The sequence below is a fragment of the Oncorhynchus clarkii genome, chromosome 16 (genome assembly GCF_045791955.1).
Source record: "Oncorhynchus clarkii lewisi isolate Uvic-CL-2024 chromosome 16, UVic_Ocla_1.0, whole genome shotgun sequence".
Classification (NCBI taxonomy): Eukaryota; Metazoa; Chordata; class Actinopteri; order Salmoniformes; family Salmonidae; genus Oncorhynchus; species Oncorhynchus clarkii.
The window spans coordinates 57217793-57237668 of record NC_092162.1 but is presented as its reverse complement, the minus strand read 5'-3'; the positions used below and the strand labels follow the sequence as shown (position 1 = coordinate 57237668).

At 43.1% G+C, this 19876-nt stretch overlaps 1 pseudogene; it reads left to right on the top strand.

Moving 5' to 3' along the window:
- The window catches only part of LOC139367356 (nuclear pore membrane glycoprotein 210-like), a 53650-nt pseudogene that overhangs the window by 15215 nt on the left and 18559 nt on the right, over positions 1-19876 (top strand).

Here is a 19876-nt window from a genome sequence, read left to right as displayed (position 1 = left end):
GGAGCATGGTGGTGGCAGCATAATGATGTGGGGATGTTTTCAGCGGCAGGGACTGGGAGAATAGTCAGGATCGAGGGAAAGATGAACAGAGCAAAGTACAGAGATCCTTGATGAAAACCTGCTCCAGAGCACTCAGGACCTCCGACTGGGGCAAAGGTTAACCTTCCAACAGGACAACGACCCTCAGTACACTGCTAAGACAATGCAGGAGGGGATTCAGGTCTCTGAACGTCCTTGAGTGGGCCAGCTAGAGCCCGGACTTGGACATCTCCAGAGAGACCTGAAAAAAGCTGTGCAGCTCCCCTCCAACCTGACAGAGCATGAGAGGATCTGCAGAAAATAATTGGAGAAACTCCCCAAATACAAGTGTGCCTAGCTTGTTGCGTCATATCCAAGAATACTCGAGGCTGTAATTGCTGCCAAAGGTTCTTCAGTAAAGGTGAATTAAATTTAATTTGATTTTAATTTAATTTGATTTTTTTCCTAAATTTGCAAAGATTTCTACAAACTTATTTTTGCTTTGTCATTATGGGGTATTGTGTGTTGATTATTATTACTTTTTTCATTCTCAATTGACTCCATTTTAGAATAAGGCTGTAACGTAACAAAATGTGGACAAAGGGGTCTGAATACTTTCTGAATGCACTGTATAGATAGGAGATATCTTGTGAATCGCCCATACATTTTAAAATCAAGCTGATTTTTAGGCCATATTGCCCAGCCTTAGGATGATGGTGGTCTGCTTGAAACATGTAGGTATTACAGACTGGGTCAGGGAGAGGTTGAAAATGTCAGTGAAGACACTTGCTAGCTGGTCAGCGCATGCTCCGAGTACGCGTCCTGGCGATCCATCTGGCCCTGTGGCCTTGTGAATGTTAACCTGTTTAAAGGTCTTACTCACACCGGCTTTCTTATCAGCGTCCAGATTAGTGTCCCGCTCCTTGAAAGTGGCAGCTCCAGCCTTTAGCTCAGTCCGGATGTTGCCTGTAATCCATGGCTTCTGGTTGGGATATGTATGTACAGTGACTGTGGGGACGTTGTCATCGATGCAGTTATAAATGAAGCCGGTAACTGATGGGGTAAACTGCTTAATGCCATCGGATGAATCCCAGAACATATTCCAGTCTGTGCTAGTAAAACAGTCCTGTAGCTTAGCATTCGCTTCATTAGACCACTTCCGAATTGAGCGTGTCACTGGTTGTTCCTGTTATAGTTTTTGCTTGTAAGCAAGAATCAGGAAGATGGAGGGAGAGCATTGTATGCCTTTGTGTGTGGAGTAAATGTGATCTAGAGTTTAGATTAAACATTTGATTAAAGGCGTGCCTTTGAGGGTTGGTAGCTATTGATGGCGTGCGAATCATACTGCAACGGAGTTGGTCTGGTTTCTCGATGTAGCAAATGGCATGTGCCGTTCGTACGCCGTGCTTTAACTATGAAATCTAACCTTCACAAAGAATGTAGGTGCAGCAGAGGTGAAACTGCTGATTCTAGAGAACATCCTGCTGAGCCCTGCATGTGATGTCTACCTGCTGGTGGGCACATCCATCCAATACAAGGTCCAGAAGAACAGACAGGGAAAGATCACAGGTGGGTCTGAACTTACACTATACAGTCAAGCATATCATTCTATGCAATTACAAATCCAATGATGTAACGACAATAGTCACAAAAAAGGGTGTCTAGAAAAGTATTGAATTGTGTCATTGGATACAGTAATGTAGTATCAAGAATGATTTAGATGGTATTCATATCACAGTTCAGGGTGTATACTGTCCATCCCATCTATGTAGGAAATAGTTAATGAAGACAAATCATGAAGCGCTGACCCAGGGTAATGTGTTCCAGAGTTCTCCATGCCCTGTGATCAATATGAGCTGCACCTCCAGGACAGTGTGGCTGGTGCTGATGGAAACACTGACCTGGCTGTGGCTAGTCTGGACCACAGCACCTCCACTGTTAACGCCCTGCAGCTGGGACACATCAACGTGCTGCTTTATCACAAGAGTCCTTTTTAAGACAACATACACTTCATATGATCTTGATTAGTTTAGGTCTGAGACTCCTCTACACTGCTATAACATTAGTTGGTAATTAGCAGCAACTAAAACAAATATAAAATAAAATAAATTGCATCAGCAGGTTTCCTCTGGTCATGGCAGACCTTGCTTGGAGAGCTATTTATAAGAAATGTTCCGATCAACTAGTCCATGTCAGCTAATGTTTTTAAGCTAGGTTTTTTAGCCCATTGATTTTGTTATGTTTGATTCACTCATGGCAAAATGTGTAAAATTGCAGGAAGTTAGCTTTAAAACTTAAAAAAAATATATACAGTGGGGCAAAAAAGTATTTAGTCAGCCACCAATTGTGCAAGTTCTCCCACTTAAAAAGATGAGAGGCCTGTAATTTTCATCATAGGTACACTTCAACTATGACAGACAAAATTAGAAGAAAAAAAATCCAGAAAATCACATTGTATGATATTTAATGAATTTATTTGCAAATTATGGTGGAAAATAAGTATTTGGTCACCTACAAACAAGCAAGATTTCTGGCTCTCACAGACCTGTAACTTTTTACCTGTATTAATGGCACCTGTTTGAACTTGTTATCAGTATACAAGATACCTGTCCACAACCTCAAACAGTCACACTCCAAACTCCACTATGGCCAAGACCAAAGAGCTGTCAAAGGACACCAGAAACAACATTGTAGACCTGCACCAGGCTGGGAAGACTGAATCTGCAATAGGTAAGCAGCTTGGTTTGAAGAAATCAACTGTGGGAGCAATTATTAGGAAATGGAAGACATACAAGACCACTGATAATCTCCCTCGATCTGGGGCTCCACGCAAGATCCCACCCCGTGGGGTCAAAATGATCACAAGAACAGTGAACAAAAATCCCAGAACCACACAGGGGGACCTAGTGAATGACCTGCAGAGAGCTGGGACCAAAGTAACAAAGCCTACCATCAGTAACACACTACCCCGCCAGGGACTCAAATCCTGCAGTGCCAGACGTGTCCCCCTGTTTAAGCCAGTACATGTCCAGGCCCGTCTAAAGTTTGCATTTGGATGTTCCAGAAGAAGATTGGGAGAATGTCATATGGTCAGATGAAACCAAAATATAACTTTTTGGTAAAAACTCAACTCGTCATGTTTGGAGGACAAAGAATTCTGAGTTGCATCCAAAGAACACCATACCTACTGTGAAGCATGGGGCTGGAAACATCATGCTTTGGGGCTGTTTTTCTGCAAAGGGACCAGGACGACTGATCCGTGTAAAGGAAAGAATGAATGGGGCCATGTATCGTGAGATTTTGAGTGAAAACCTCCTTCCATCAGCAAGGGCATTGAAGATGAAACGTGGCTGGGTCTTTCAGCATGACAATGATCCCAAACACACCGCCCGGGCAATGAAGGAGTGGCTTCGTAAGAAGCATTTTAAGGTCCTGGAGTGGCCTTGCCAGTCTCCAGATCTCAACCCCATAGAAAATCTTTGGAGGGAGTTGAAAGTCCGTGTTGCCCTGCAACAGCCCCAAAACATCACTGCTCTAGAGGAGATCTGCATGGACCAAGGAATGGGCCAAAATACCCAGCAACAGTGTGTGAAAACCTTGTGAAGACTTACAGAAAACGTTTGACCTCTGTCATTGCCAACAAAGGGTATATAACAAAGTATTGAGAAACCAAATACTTATTTTCCACCATAATTTGCAAATAAATTCATAAAAAAATCCTACAATGTGATTTTCTGGATTTTTTTTCTCATTTTGTCTGTCATAGTTGAAGTGTACCTATGATGAAAATTACAGGCCTCTATCATCCTTTTAAGTGGGAGAACTTGCACAATTGGTGGCTGACTAAATACTTTTTTGCCCCACTGTATATCTGCCCCATGACAAAATGTGTAGAATTGCAGGAATTTAGTTTTTAAATGGCAAAAAATAAATGTGCGTGGGATGTTCCCCGATGATGGAAGAGGGACCGTGTGAAAAGTTGGGGAACCACTGGTTCATTTTAATGTAATGACATGCAATGGTGTGTACCATGAATGGTGTGTACCATGAATGGTGTGTATGTAGGGATTAATGATTAGATACAGTGGGGAGAACAAGTATTTGATACACTGCAGATTTTCCAGGTTTTCCTACTTACAAAGCATGTAGAGGTCTGTAATTTTTATCATAGGTACACTTCAACTGTGAGAGACAGAATTTAAAACAAAAATCCAGAAAATCACATTGTATGATTTTTAAGTAATTTAATATGCATTTTATTGATACATCAGAAAAGCAGAACTTAATATTTGGTACAGAAACCTTTGTTTGCAATTACAGAGATCATACATTTCCTGTAGTTCTTGACCAGGTTTGCACACACTGCAGCAGGGATTTTGGCCCACTCCTCCATACAGACCTTCTCTAGATCCTTCAGGTTTCGGTGCTGTCGCTGGGAAATACGGACTTTCAGCTCCCTCCAAAGATTTTCTATTGGGTTCAGGTCTGGAGACTGGCTAGGCCACTCCAGGACCTTGAGATGCTTCTTACGGAGCCACTCCTTAGTTGCCCTGGCTGTGTGTATCGGGTTGTTGTCATGCTGGAAGACCCAGCCACGACCCATGTTCAATGCTCTTACTGAGGGAAGGAGGTTGTTGGCCAAGATCTCGCGATACATGGCCCCATCCATCCTCCCCTCAATACGGTGCAGTCGTCCTGTCCCCTTTGCAGAAAAGCATCCCCATAGAATGATGTTTCCACCTCCATGCTTCACAGTTGGGATGGTGTTCTTGGGGTAGTACTCATCCTTCTTCTTCCTCCAAATACGACGAGTGGAGTTTAGACCAAAAAGCTCTATTTTTGTCTCATCAGACCACATGACCTTCTCCCATTCCTCCTCTGGATCATCCAGATGGTCATTGGCAAACTTCAGACGGGCCTGGACATGCGCTGGCTTGAGCAGGGGGACTTTGCGTGTGCTGCAGGATTTTAATCCATGACGGCGTAGTGTGTTACTAAGGGTTTTCTTTGAGACTGTGGTCCCAGCTCTCTTCAGGTCATTGACCAGGTCCTGCCATGTAGCTCTGGGCTGATCCCTCACCTTCTTCATGATCATTGATGCCCCACGAGGTGAGATCTTGCATGGAGCCCCAGACCGAGGGTGATTGACCGTCATCTTGAACTTCTTCCATCTTCTAATTATTGCGCCAACAGTTGTTGCCTTCTCACCTCGTGTTGCCTTCTCACACTTTTTGCCTTCTGCTTGCCTATTGTCCTGTAGCCCATCCCAGCCTTGTGCAGGTCTACAATTTACCCCTGATGTCCTTACACAGCTCTCTGGCCTTGGCCATTGTGGAGAGGTTTGAGTCTGTTTGATTGAGTGTGTGGTCTTTTATACAGGTAAGGAGTTCAAACAGGTGCAGTTAATACAGGTAATGAGTGGAGAACAGGAGGGATTCTTAAAGAAAAACTAACAGGTCTGTGAGGTGGAATTCTTACTGGTTGGTAGGTGATCAAATACTTATGTCATGCAATAAAATGCAAATTAATGACTTAAAAATCATACAATGTGATTTTCTGGATTTTTTTTTGATTCCGTCTCTCACAGTTGAAGTGTACCTATGATAAAAATTACAGACCTCTACATGCTTTGTAAGTAGGGAAACTTGCAAAATCGGCAGTGTATCAAATACTTGTTCTCCCCACTGTAATTTGAGTGTTCCATTCTCTCATGTAATTCTCAGTGGATTGCAGAGACAGGCAGTAATATAACAGGACTTGACAGTCTGGGGGGGAACATGTCTAGCTAAAGCTCACTACTTAAGACTTATCCCAGCAGGTTGTATTGTGCATTTGACAAACACAAGATTTAAAATGGTCCCTGTATGCCTCTTTGTATAACCTAACTTTATTGTCCTTAACAATTGCTCAGGCCTTCGCATGCAATGGGTGTCTCGCATGCCCAACGGGGTATGTTGTGGAACCGGGATACTTGGGTATGGTTGCATGCGTTTTGTTCATCCTTGTGCATTAGTGAAGCATTTAAAGTAAACCATTGTCAGTTATTGAGTGATCTCTGAACTACATATCCTGTTTCAGTTCAAATGATCACTTGTTTTGCTTTTCTCTTTTACTACCAGGATTTAAGATAAATCCTGTAGAGAGCTGGGTTCTAGAAACAGGATGAGTGTATGATATCCTTATCGAAGTGTTTGACAAGTCAAGCAGTAGGATTTACTTATCTGATGTAAGCTCAGCCTAAGTTGTCTTAATTCTACACCATTGTCTGTTATATTTGTCAAAACACTGTCACGCTCCCTGGTCTTCTCCCTCTTATAAAATGGAAACTAGATTTTTTGTTTGGCATATCCCTCTTGATGTATAATCAACTGTAGACTGAACTATAGCTGGGAGACATTCCAATACTGGAAAGGAAGATTTTGAATATGTTTTATGGATTTTCTATGTTATCATCTTAGCCAGATTGTATGCCCTGTCCTCTCTTTAATGGTTAGGTTTTTTCTCACACTTTAAAAGGTCCAATGCAGCTGTTTTTAAAAATCTCAATATCAAATGATTTCTGGGTAACAATTAGATACCGTACTGTGAATGTTTTCAATTAAAATGGTCAAAAATATACAAAAATGGCTTCATAGCAATAAGCAATTTGTCAAGCAAGAATTTTGCTAGGACTGTCTGGGAGTGGTCTGAGTGTGGAGGGGGAAAAAGGAAAATGTCCTGTTGTTGGCAGAGAGCTTTCTTAATGGTCTATTAACTAATTTACCACCTGGTGATGTTCCCAGACGGGCCAAAACTCCAGAAATTAAGGCGCTCTTTTCAAACAGCTCTTACATTTTAAAAGGGCGTTATCATAATTTTCACAATTTCAGTATTATTCCAACCTAATAGTGTGGAAATATATATAAATCGTAGGAAAATCACGCTTTTAGACTGCACTGGGCCTTTAAAGCAGATCTTCACTCTCATTCCCCTCAGTATTTTTAAATGCTACTATCTTGATGGTTTGTGCTTGCAGAACATCCGGATCGAAGCTGTGTTTCCAGATGAGTACTCTGAGATTCTAGAGTCCTCCCTGAATGGGTCCTACCACCATGTCAAGGCTTTGAACAACGGGATAACACTAATTGATGCTACACTCAAATCTGTAGTGGATCAAGTGAGTTTTGTAGAAAACTTGGATTAGTTTATTTGCAGATTTTTTCTTACTGTAATACTTTATGCTATCTTATTTAATTGTGAGAAATCATGATCATCAGTTAGAAACAGCCTGGCTATGTCGTAACAAGGTTGTGTTTGTGTTCTAAGATGGAGGAGTCTGAGCTGGCAAACCCAGTCCTCAGTCCCAGTATCCTCACATTTCCATGGCAGCCCAAGGTTGGAGCCTACCAGTACACAATACAGGTATTTGTCCCTGTTAAATACAACATATGTTCACTGTTATTTCTGTTGGAACTCATGCTGAAGAATCTCACATCAGCCACAATGAATTACACTTCACTTCTGTCAAGTTCTGTGTATAATTTTATATTTAGACATTTTGTGAATCTTCTTTCGTTACTTCTTATAATTACCTACTAATTTGTATAAGGCCAGACACTGGCTTAGAGTGACAGATACAAGTTGGAGTGTCTCTCGAAATGTGATGTATTACAGACTGTGTCAATATTTACCCATGTTGCATTGTGTCCCAGGCAGCTGGAGGCAGTGGGAATTTCAGCTGGTTCTCCTCTAACCTAGCTGTTGCCACGGTGACAGTGAAAGGAGTGATGACGACCGTCAGTGACATTGGCATCAGTGTGGTATACGCCCGTGATGCCCTCAACCCAATGCACTATGGAACGATGAAGGTGGGACCGTATAGCCCTCCCCTAACTAATTTTTACAGGATGTGAAGGATCACTGGTCAATGCAGTGAATTGTATAGTTACATATCTTACATCAACTGTACTAGTTAGTCGATGTTAACATGTTCCAAACATTAACCGTAAAAAGTTACGAGGTGAAAAATCTGTCCTTGGGCCCTTGAGCAAGGAACTTAACCCTAATTGCTCCTGTAAGTCGCTCTGGATAAGAGCTTCTGCTAAATGACATTTTTTATTTATTTTTTAAATGTACCTAGCTGAGGGGCAGAGCCTTCACAAATACCCTCTGTAGTGTTCAGTTTATCCTTCTCATATTGGCAACATGGTTTTAATTTCCCTCAAAGTAACTCTTGATCCACGGAGGAACATAAGATCTACCACTTCAATTGCCTTCCTTGATACATTTTATTGCTTGCCTGGGACATATTGTTGTCGGTTGTATGTCTGTGTTGGATAAGAGATGTGTATGAAAGATGGCAGAATTTGGTCCTCTAGGACTGGGATTGCAGCCATATGACTCTCTCCCTCTTTCTCCCCCTCCCTCCTTCCTTCCCTACAGGTAGACTGGCTCCAGGGCAGAACCACTGCAGTGGGGTAAGGGCCCAGGCTCTAGCCACAGGACACACAGCCCTAACGGTTAGCTACACCCACGGCGATGTCTACCTCAGTGCCAAGATCACCATCGCTGCCTACCCACCACTCAAAGTGAGTCTATGCCCCCCAACCTGTACCTGAGAGCATGGCCTATTCACACACATGGATTTCATATTGGTTTACTTAAATCTTTTCCCCTCTCGAAGACACACAAAGAAACTTAAGGTTAAAGGGGGTATCCATTCCCAGATATAAAATCATGAAACTCCTGTCAATTTGGTGAAAGCCTATGTTCTGTCAGTGGGTAAAATAAAAATTTAACTTCTAAGTGGTCCATCTGTGAAAATCTGGACACCGTGTAGGAACGCGTCATAGCTACATAATTGTAGTCGCTGGGGGAAATAACATCACTTTTCAGGCTTTTAAAACGATTACCTGTACTCCAGATTGCCAAATCAGCCAATAGATGGTTTGGGCATACTGTCTAGAACACATCCATCCGTTTATATCGTCAAGACAAGGTACATATTTCTCCAAGTACCATGTCGCAATGCGCCCTGTCTGTGGGAAACGGAGATATTACAGAAAGGAGGAGATGGGAATCTCATTGGGCAAAGAATGGAGAAACTTCCCACCCAACTGACTGTCGACCGATCACATTCATGTTGTCATTCTTCGTCACACGGTTGCTAAGATAATCGTCACGCAATCCCTTCTCAAAGTCAGGGTATGAGTTGAGAAACCTGATTATTTTCCTCGAAAGTACCTAATGTCACGATTCCAAGGCTATACAATATTATAGAGAACAAGTTAATTATCTCACATCTTGGAAAATATTTGCAATGTTGTACAACTTGTTCCCAGAATTCATGCTATTGTTCGGTTTTTGAGCTAGTGCCCAATTGACTCATTGAAGGAGAGCTCTCCTTGTCCAAGAATCACCCAGAATGCACTGTGTGGCCCATTGATGACTCATGGGTAACATACATGATGGGCATTAGTATGTTTCTAATGGAGTTTCCCATCTCCTCAAAAGTATCTCTGTGGGAAAGCAGCATTACTGTGCTCTTGCACTGGGCAGAGACGCCGTTTATAGCTCAGTAAACTGCAAGTTGAACTCCGTGAGTAAGACTCCTAAATTGATAGTTTTTGACGATTTTTACAGCTAAGCTAGCTACTTCACATGCTTATATTGACTTTGGTATTATTGTGTGTAGCCATCTTTTTCTAGCTAGCTAGCAGCCAGCCCAGAGAGAGAGCATTGCATTGTGGGTTATGTAGTAGACTTGAGCTGCACCAGATTTCGCAAAAACGATTTTCACGTTTCTACTTGCATTGTTGTAATGATAAAATGAAACATTTGTTCACAAAAATAGTGTTTTTTAAAGGAAAATTCCAATCAAAGACTGTATTTTGGTATTTGTTTCATTAGTCTATTGTTGACATGGTCCCAATATGTTTTGCTTGTCAGCAATCAAGTATTCAAGACATGTATCTTTCAAAATACAGCAATCATCTCCGTATAATGCATTTTGCATCATAAGACGCAAAATGCATCATACGGAGGAAGATTTCTGTGTTTCCTACTTTTGTATTTATGATTTTTTTTTAACCAATGCACCTACACACCCTGATGAGTGGTCATTTACCTGTGCTCTGTGTTGTGAATGATCCTGTCTAAAGTCTGCCCAATGATCTCCAGTCACTCCCCTCGCCAACTCTCCCCGGAGCAGCAATTAGCCTTTCTCTTAATCAGCAAGATTGGGACACACACACACACACACACAACACACACCGTTTCACACTTACACACTTTTACAATACAACACACACACACACACTTTCTTTCTCTCTCTGCAATCAGTACAGAAGAGCAAGGATGAGCTTGTGTTAAATAACCTATTTCTGGGTTTCCTCTGTTCTGTGCATTTGTAATTATGCCCTCATGTACTGGATACACTGATTTAGTTCTTCCTGCTGCTTTGTCTCAAGTATTGCACTGTAATGGAATTGATGTCAACTCAGCCATAGAATAGACCATGTATGTCAAGCTAAGAGTCATTATGGAGACGCCATCTCCATTACCATGTATGCATCATTCTGTCATGCATGCTGTATTCCATGCCCATGGGTTTTCATCCCATTAACCTGAGTGCATGCTAAGACAGAGTTCAGGACACTGACAGGAAGTTGTTTTATTTTGGGATGTAAAGAAAAACAAGTTGGGTAGACTTGTCCTTACTCTTACTCCGAGAACTACGGCTTGGCTCTGGCAGTTCACGCTCCCCTCATAAATATTGTAGCATTTACCAACCTTTCACCATGTTGTCTGTCTACCTCCTTGACCCAGTTTGGCTGTCTGACTTTAACACATTCATCCACTCTCCCCAGAGAGGGTTGAGAAACCTCCTGGAGTTGAATAATTTACAATTGGCAGTGACCTCAGGGCTTTATCTGAAAGACATCTAACAAATGTGGAGGCAGACCAGCAATAAATGTGTTTCATGAAATATAATTTGACTTTACAAAATATACCACTTCTCCATTCACTAACTTGTGCTTTACCTGTTGTCCTGTCCAGGCTGTGAAGCCTGCCTCTGTTGTCTTGGTGACCCTTGGCTCCTCTAAGGTCATGCTGTTTGAGGGCGGCCCCAAGCCATGGATTCTAGAGCCCTCCAAGTTCTTCCAGAACCTGAAGGCTGAGGATGACAATGGTGTTAGGCTGGCTCTGACCGGGTCCACCTCCCGTAGCTACCTCCGGCACTGGGTCAGAGCCACCTGTCGAGCCATAGGAGAACAGGTGAGGGAATGGGCTTTTCCTTGTTCGGTACCTACTTATTCAGTACCCTGGGCTTTAAACAGACTTTCTAGCTCTTTAAGATGCACTGTAGATGACATTGTGACAAACAAGTAATATGTGTGTTATGAACAGGTAATAAACGTGTTATAACCATCTTTCTAGGTATTGGCAGTAACCGTGGGGAACCAGCCCAGTCTGACCAACCTCTATCCTGCGGTGGAGCCGGCGGTGGTGACGTTTGTGTGCGCCCCTCCCTCTCGCCTCACCTTGGTGCCAGTGTACACTAGTCCCCAGCTGGACCTCACCTGCCCTCTGCTGAAACAGAAAAAACAACTGGTGAGGAAAAGAGAGTGAAGCAGGCAGTGTTGACACAGCACACATACAAACACATTTGCCATAGGAGCTAGCGAGACAAAAAAAACTAAAGACCCAAGGTCATGTCAAGTTTGTCCTTAATTTCTCATGAGGGGATAAATCAAGTGTATTAAATTGAATGTCTGCCTCACTGACTGTACATTTTACACAGTGATTCTATGTTTACTGTAACACAGAAAGAGAACTACATTGGAACATTATTTGTTGCAGGTGCCTGTCTCAAACTACCGCAACCCTGTACTTGACCTGGCTGCATTTGACCAGCAAGGCAGGAAGTTTGACAACTTCAGCTCTCTGAGTATCATCTGGGAGTCAACCAAGGTGTCCCTGGCCAGCCTGGAGCCCACCATGCCTATGGATCTGGAACTACTAGAGGACAGCAACAAACAGAAGAGACTTCATGGTACGGCTTTGATCATGCTCATGATGGTATCCTTGTTTTCTTTTGTCGTTATTCTTTCATCTAAAATACCAGGTTTTTGCAGGCTATTTTAATAGCTTTGGCCAACAGAAATGTCATCTTGTCTGTCAGGTCGTCAGGCGGTCCTTGTCCACCACCAGTCTGGGATTGCTGCTATAACAGTAACAGTAACAGCCACCTTGAGGCTGCTAAAGTTCTCAGTCCGGTAAGACAGAAACACAGAGCAGAGAAACAACACCTCAAACAGCAGAGAAACAACACCTTTTATCTTATGTGGTTAGACAAGCAACTCATTCGTTCATTTTTATTATTTTTCACTTCCTCCTGTGACTGGCTATCTGGGATATCTACTGCAGTCCTCATCCTCCACATGCAACACCCATTCTGCCAGTCACATTCTGTTAAAGGTCCCCAAAGTGCACACATCCCTGGGTCGCTCCTCTTCAGTTCGCTGCAGCTAGCGACTGGAACGAGCTGCAACAAACACTCAAACTGGACAATTTTATGTCCATCTCTTCATTCAGAGACTCAATCATGGACACTCTTACTGACATTTGTGGCTGCTTTTTGTGATGTATTGTTGTCCCTACCTTCTTGCTCTTTGTGCTGTTGACTTGCCCAATAATGTTTGTACCATGTTGTGCTGCTACCATGCTATGTTGTCATGTCTTGCTGCCATGGTATGTTGTCTTAGGTCTCTCTTTATGTAGGGTTGTGGAGTCTCTCTTGTTGTGATGTGTGTTTTGTCCTACATTTAAAAAAATAATAATCCCAGCCCCCGCAGCAGACCTTTTTGTTTGCCGTCATTGTAAATAAGAATTTGTTCTTAATTGACTTGCCTAGTTAAATAAAGGTTAAAATAAATTAATGGAAGAATGCCATTGGCTGAATAAGTCTGTCTCTGTGACCACAGAAAATAAACCTTTTAATCAGTTTAGAGGGTGCGATAACTACACAAGACACGATAGGCAAAAGCCAGATCTTCAAAGACCTGTACAAATATTATATATAATATTTATTTTGCCGTTTACACTAACACTATGATTTCACTTGACTTTCACAACAGAACTCAACTTTGTAAGAACACCGTCATGTAGGGTAATCTCATTTTGTTGTTACTCTGTTGGCATGACATTTACACCTGTAACCATGGCACCCGTCCTGTTTTATCTCCCTCTTTCTGGCAGTTTGACCCTCTGACCCCTGTCTCAGTCGCTCTGGAGCTCCTATTGGTGGAGGACTTGACAGTCAGTCCTTAAGCCGTCACCATATACAACCACCCTAACGTGCGGGTAAGAACTGGGGCCTGTGTGAAATGTTCAGAAGAAATAGATAGAAATGTAAGTTATAGAGCTGACAGAAAACAATGTGACCCATCCCATCCGTCACTGTCAAAAGTGATATCTGCTCCATGTATCCCATTTCTATGGGCCTCCACTCTTCCCTCACTGGCCACTACTATCTTAATCCTGTCTGACCTTTGACCCGTCTCACGCTCCGTAATCCTCTTACTGAGGTCACTACCTGCCATGTACACCCCTCATTCAGTCTCCCTCCGTATCACTGATGGCTCACAGATACCATCTAGCTGATAGCACTGGATTATGATGCCTTGAAATATTACACACAGTGGCCCTTCATCACAAGGTTTTATCAGCATGGATTATCTCACTATTATTACTTGTGACCTATGATGTGAAAAGCATGTGAACCACAATGTATTGATGTTACACTTCGTGGGCTACAGTACATTTCAGCTGATACTGTGATGGGCCTTGGGCATCTTGTCCATTGTGGTATCACGTTTTCATCTATGGCTTCTCCTGCTGTGTCCTCCAGGCTGACCTGGCCCTGTGGGAGGGATCTGGGTATTTCTTTGTCAACGCCAGTATTGGAGGGATAGCATACGTGGTGCACCAAGAGGCCCAGGGATCTGCTGAGGTGAGGAGAAACATGGAACGCTCAGAATGACAATGCTGCTGAACATATGTACTTCTATAGGATCAGCATACCATGGTTACATATTTGTCTGATGTGATGTTGTATAACTGCCTTCCTAGGTCTTACACCTCTTTTGGTCCCTTAACATTTGACTTTCTAATGCTATTGTAAATGACGTGATACTCTGAATGAATGCAGCATTGATGAAAGCACCAGGACATCCTTGTGCCTTTTTTGTTTTAACACAAAGACAAGTTCAGTGAAAACATGTCATATAAAACCTTTAATCACTGTGGTCTCTCCAGGTGCTTCCAGTCCAGCCGGGGACGGTGCAGGTGATGGTTCATGACCTCTGCCTGGCCTTCCCAGCCCCTGCTACGGCTATGGTCCACATCTCAGACATCCTGGAGGTTTATGTCCGAGTGGTTGACAAGGTCAGTGGCCAGCCTCAATACTTTATCCTGCAGGGCGGACACCCGGCTTGACTGTAATCCCTGTTATCTCTCTCACATTTCTCTGGTATGACTAGCCCTTATAAATAAATGGTGTCATGCTGAAATTCCAAAGGTTGTGTATCACTGGTTTGCCCTGGAACAGGACAGCCTTGTTTTCTGTGAAGTGTGTATTCAGGAAATGGAAATAGAATTAAGATGCTGTGAATGTTGGTTGATCCTTTCATGCCAATTAAACTAATTTGAAAGAGTGTAGCTGCTTATATACTTTGTTTAATGTAAGTTACTAATTAAATTAGATCCCCCAAATAGTGCTTTTCCTAGTAACACAACATTGACTTGTTTCTTGCAGGTGGAGATTGGTTAATCTGTGAGAGCCCATGTCAGGGTTTTGGATGACAACAAGAAGCCCTTCCTGTCCAAATATTTCCACTTTATGAATTTGAAAGTTACGGTTGAATCATATAAGTATAAAGTTATATTCTCTTCTTAGAGCAAATAAACACACACCGTCACATTGCCTCAGTCTGTGCAACTGGTCGTGGAAAAACAGATTTAGAATTACTCCTGCACACACTGCGGCACGTATATTATGCCTGCATTTCAGTGAAGTTGACATCGAGTTCACCATTCATGTTGTGTTTACCCCAGAGCATTGTCAGAACTCTCAGAGAAAGACACTGCTATATTCCTGGTCAAAGGCTTAGCTATTGGACAGACCAGTGTTTCTGCTATGCTAGTAGACAGAACTGAAAGGAAGATTGTATCTGCTCCTCAGAAAATAGAGGTAGGAGGGTTTCATAAGAACATAACTCAACATTGTTGTCCAATCATGTGTATGACGTCGTTGACAGTCATTTGTTTCGGTCTTTCTAGGTCTTTCCACCATTCAAACTGATCTCCAGGAAAATGACTCTGATAACCAGAGCAATGATCCAGGTAAATTGGATTCTACAGTTATATGGACTATTGTGATAAAACCCTGGCCTCTGCAAAACCCTTATCATGTCTGGATCATTTCCAGTTGTGAAGATGATTTGAATCTCCATATGCTTTCAAATAGGTCTTTCCAGCTTACCTGTTGGAACAAATGCTAATTTGTCTTCCTGTCATTTGTGAGGCTCTCCAAATGCCAGTTAATTGCTGAACATTAAGTCATTGTAAATATACACTGAGTATACAAAACATTAGGAACTGCTCTTTCCATTAGACTGACCTAGTGAATCCAGGTGAAAGCTATGATCCCTTATTGATTCACTGGTTAAATCCACAGTGTAGATGAAGGGGACGAGACTGATTCACTGGTTAAATCCACAGTGTAGATGAAGGGGACGAGACTGATTCACTGGTTAAATCCACAGTGTAGATGAAGGGGACGAGACTGATTCACTGGTTAAATCCACAGTGTAGATGAAGGGGACGAGACAGGTTAAAGAAGGATTTTTAAGGCTTCAGACAATTGAGTCATGGATTGTGGATAGTGGTCATTCAGGGTGAATGGGCAAGACAAATTATTTAAGTGCCTTTGAACAGGGTATGGTGGTAGATGCTAGGTTTGTGTCAAGAACTGCAACGCTGCTGGGTTTTTCATGCTCAACAGTTTCCCATGTGTATCAAGAATGGCCAACCACCCAAAGGACATCCAACAAACTTGACACAACTGTGATAAGCATTGGAGTCAACATGGGCCAGCATCCCTGTGGAACACTTTCAACACCTTGTAGAGTCCATACCCCAACGAATTGAGGCAAAACTCAATATTAGGAAGGTGTTCCTAATGTTTGGTATACTCAAACCCTGTGAGTGACATGTTGATTTAATCTCCAATTCTCCAGTGTTGATTATTCTAACAGACCATGGAGGATTTGATTGACTTGAGCAATTTAAAGACCTCACATTGACTAGAGTTAATGAACACGCTGTCGGTATTCTCAAGGCCAGTCATGTGAAACGGATAGTCTGCATATTTATGGCACACACACAGCCACACACACCACCTCATCTCTCCATGTTGTAGATCACATCCGAGGGTGGCCCCCAGCCCCAGTCCAACATCCTCTTCTCCATGGCCAATGAGGAGATTGCGTCTGTTAACGGCATAGATCACGTCAGGGGCGTCGCTATTGGCAACGTCACCGTGACAGGACTGGTTCAAGCTGTCGATACCGAGCCTGGGAAACTTGGTGTCTCATGTAAAATACCTGTACATCATCAGCTGAAACACAATGTGTGTTTAATCCTGTTTTTCACAAATTGAAAGTAATGTAATTCTATGCTGGTGTTTTCTATGAACAGGATCAAGTAGAGGTTGAAGTTGTGCAGTTGAGGGCCATTCGCATCCAAGCCCCTATCACCAGAATGAAGACTGGGACACAGGTAACGCATGATAAATTAACTGTAATCTCAAATTGTCTCTGACCGTGTCCACAGGACATTCTTCAATCCAAGAAAGATGCATGACATTGTGACTATTAAGACTTGTGACCTGCTCTGAGTTGACTCATCCTATCCCTTAACCCAGATGCCTGTATATGTCATAGGGCTCAGCAGCAGTCAGACCCCCTTCTCATTTGGGAACGCCCTGCCTGGCCTCACCTTCCATTGGACCACCACCAAGAGAGACATCCTGGAACTCCAATCACGACACGCTGAGGTGGGAAGCACTTTTTCATCTAGAGTTTTTCTCCTTGATGAGTGGCGAAGGGCTGCTGAAATTACATTTGGGGTCCACAAGCACCATCGTTTTCAACTGAATCCACAAGAAGCCATGAATGGTATAATGGGAAATTATTACAATTATACTGTTATGATTATAGATGAGTCAGATAAGACATCTTTGTTTTGAGCTCCTCTCATTCTTTTGTATCAGAGTGACTGACTTAGGACAAAATGTTGCTCCACCTTCACTAGAGAAACAACATCTGATATTTCTAACTCTATTTCTGCTTTCATTCACTGATAAAACCCCCGTCTCTGTTCAGGCCTCCGTCCAGCTCCAACCGGAGCATAACTTTGCGATGAGTGTGACAGGGAAGACTAAAGGAAGAACCGGCATCAAGGTGGTCCTAAAGGTCACTGACACCAAGGCTGGACAACTAGAGGGATGAACTCCTTGATGAACTCCAGATCCAGGTACTATACTTATTCAGATACCTATAATATGCCAGAGGAAGGCAGATACCAAGTCCGACATACTGCTGGTTTTCTTTTCTCCCTGGTACTTATTTGACTGATTTGGCCAGAGATCCCAATCTCCTGTTGGCCTAGGTCAGGGGATGAATTCAAGTCAGCAGTACTGCTAGCTAAGCGGTCCGGATGTAGGGTTCAGCCCAGGACACCGCATTGTGATGGATCACTCTGTGTGGCTGGATCACACCGTTTCAGAAATATATGACACGGCTCATATATTTCTGGTTTGGTTTATAGTGCTTGTTTATGGACCTTCGCTTGTCCTTGCGTTCCCTCCCACCTAAAAACAAACTGAAAGTGAACCAACATTGCAAGAGAGAACAACATGCTGAGAAGTCTGAATCATTGAAGTTTTGAATGTGGTCCTTGAGTTTCTCTGCGGTAGTTAACTTTGTAAAGTGATAAGGACAGATGAGTCGTGCATCCAGCTTCAAACTGCATTATACTATGTCGTGTCACAAAAACCCAAACATCAAAGGATGGGTAAAAACCTCTGCTCATTGCTCTCAACTCTTCCCTTTGATCAAGGTTTATGACAAGCTGCACATGCTTAACCCAGCGATGGAGGCTAAGGAGATACTGATGGCTCCCAACTCTGGGCTCAAACTCCAGACTAGCAGGTAATGTTAGAGGGGCCTCCCAACACCCCTTTGTCTTAACCTAAGACACTTTGAACACAACATTTTCCATTGAACACTACACATGAACTCTTAGATTCCATCTCAAATGACACCATATCCTCTACTCTTGACTATTAAAACAGCCATTAGATTTGTCTCCAGAAGATACAAGTCTACTAACTCTGGTGTCTTCTCCCATGGTGTGTGTAAACAGGGACGGTGTAGGTTCTCTGTACCCGGTACTGGATTGTCCCAACCAGGCTACCATCGTCCAAGTGGATGAGAAGGGCCTCCTGTCCTCTGGCTCTCTCACTGGCTCCTCCTCCCTGCTGGTGACCTCACAGGAGACCTTCGGTGTCAATCAAACACTGGTCCTCGCAGTGAAAGTGAGACCCAGTGGCCCTTTACTTCAATTCTATGAATCTTTGTTGTCCCTATGGCAAATAAACACAGTGCAAGGAATGAGAAATAACATAGTACACTATAATCCATGAATAGATCAATGGAAAGGGATACCTAGTCAATTGTACAATTGAATGCATTCAACTGACATTCGTACATGTAAAGTTTTAGTCTTTCACAATTTCTGGATTAAGTTTGCTTTATTTAGTTTAAAGAACTTCAAGTTCTATCCATGTCATAAGTTTACCGTATCTCATTCCCTTTTTCAGGACCCTGTCTTTCAAAGATAATTTGTAAAAGGTTTAAACACTGTTTCCCATGCTTGTTCAATGAACCATAAATAATTAATGAACATGCACCTATGGAACAATCGTTCAAACACTAACAGTTTACAGACGGTAGGCAATTAAGGTCAAAGTTATGAAAACGTAGAACACTAAAGAGGCCTTTCTACTGACTCAGGAAAAACACCAAAAGAAAGATGCCCAGGGTCCCTGCTCATCTGCGTGAACGTGCCTTAGGCATGCAGCAAGGAGGCATGAGGACTGCAGATGTGTCCAGGGCAATAAATTGCAATGTCCGAACTGTGAGACACCAAAGACAGCGCTACAGGGAGACAGGACGGACAGCTGATTGTCCTCGCAGTGGCAGACCACGTAGCAGCACCTGCACAGGGTTGGAACATCCGAACATCACACCTTGCGGGACAGGTCCAGGATGGCAACAGCAAGGAATGCACAATCCCTCCACTAGTGCTCAAACTGTCAGCAATAGGCTGAGAGAGGTTGGACTGAGGGCTTGTAGGCCTGTTGTAAGGCAGGTCCTCACCAGACATCACCAGCAACAACGTCGCCTATGGGCACAAACCCACCGTCGCTGGACCAGACAGGACTGGCAAAAAGTGCTCTTCACTGACGAGTCGTGGTTTTGTCTCACCAGGGGTGATGGTCGGATTCTCGTTTATCGTCAAAGGAATGAGCGTTACACTGAGGCCTGTACTCTGGAGCGGGATCGATTTGGAGGTGGAGGGTCCGTCATGCTCTGGGGCAGTGTGGCACAGCATCATCGGACAGAGCTTGTTGTCATTGCAGGCAATCTCAACGCTGTGCGTTACAGGGAAGACATCCTCCTCCCTCATGTGGTACCCTTCCTGCAGGCTCTACTTGACATGACCCTCCAGCATGACAATGCCACCAGCCATA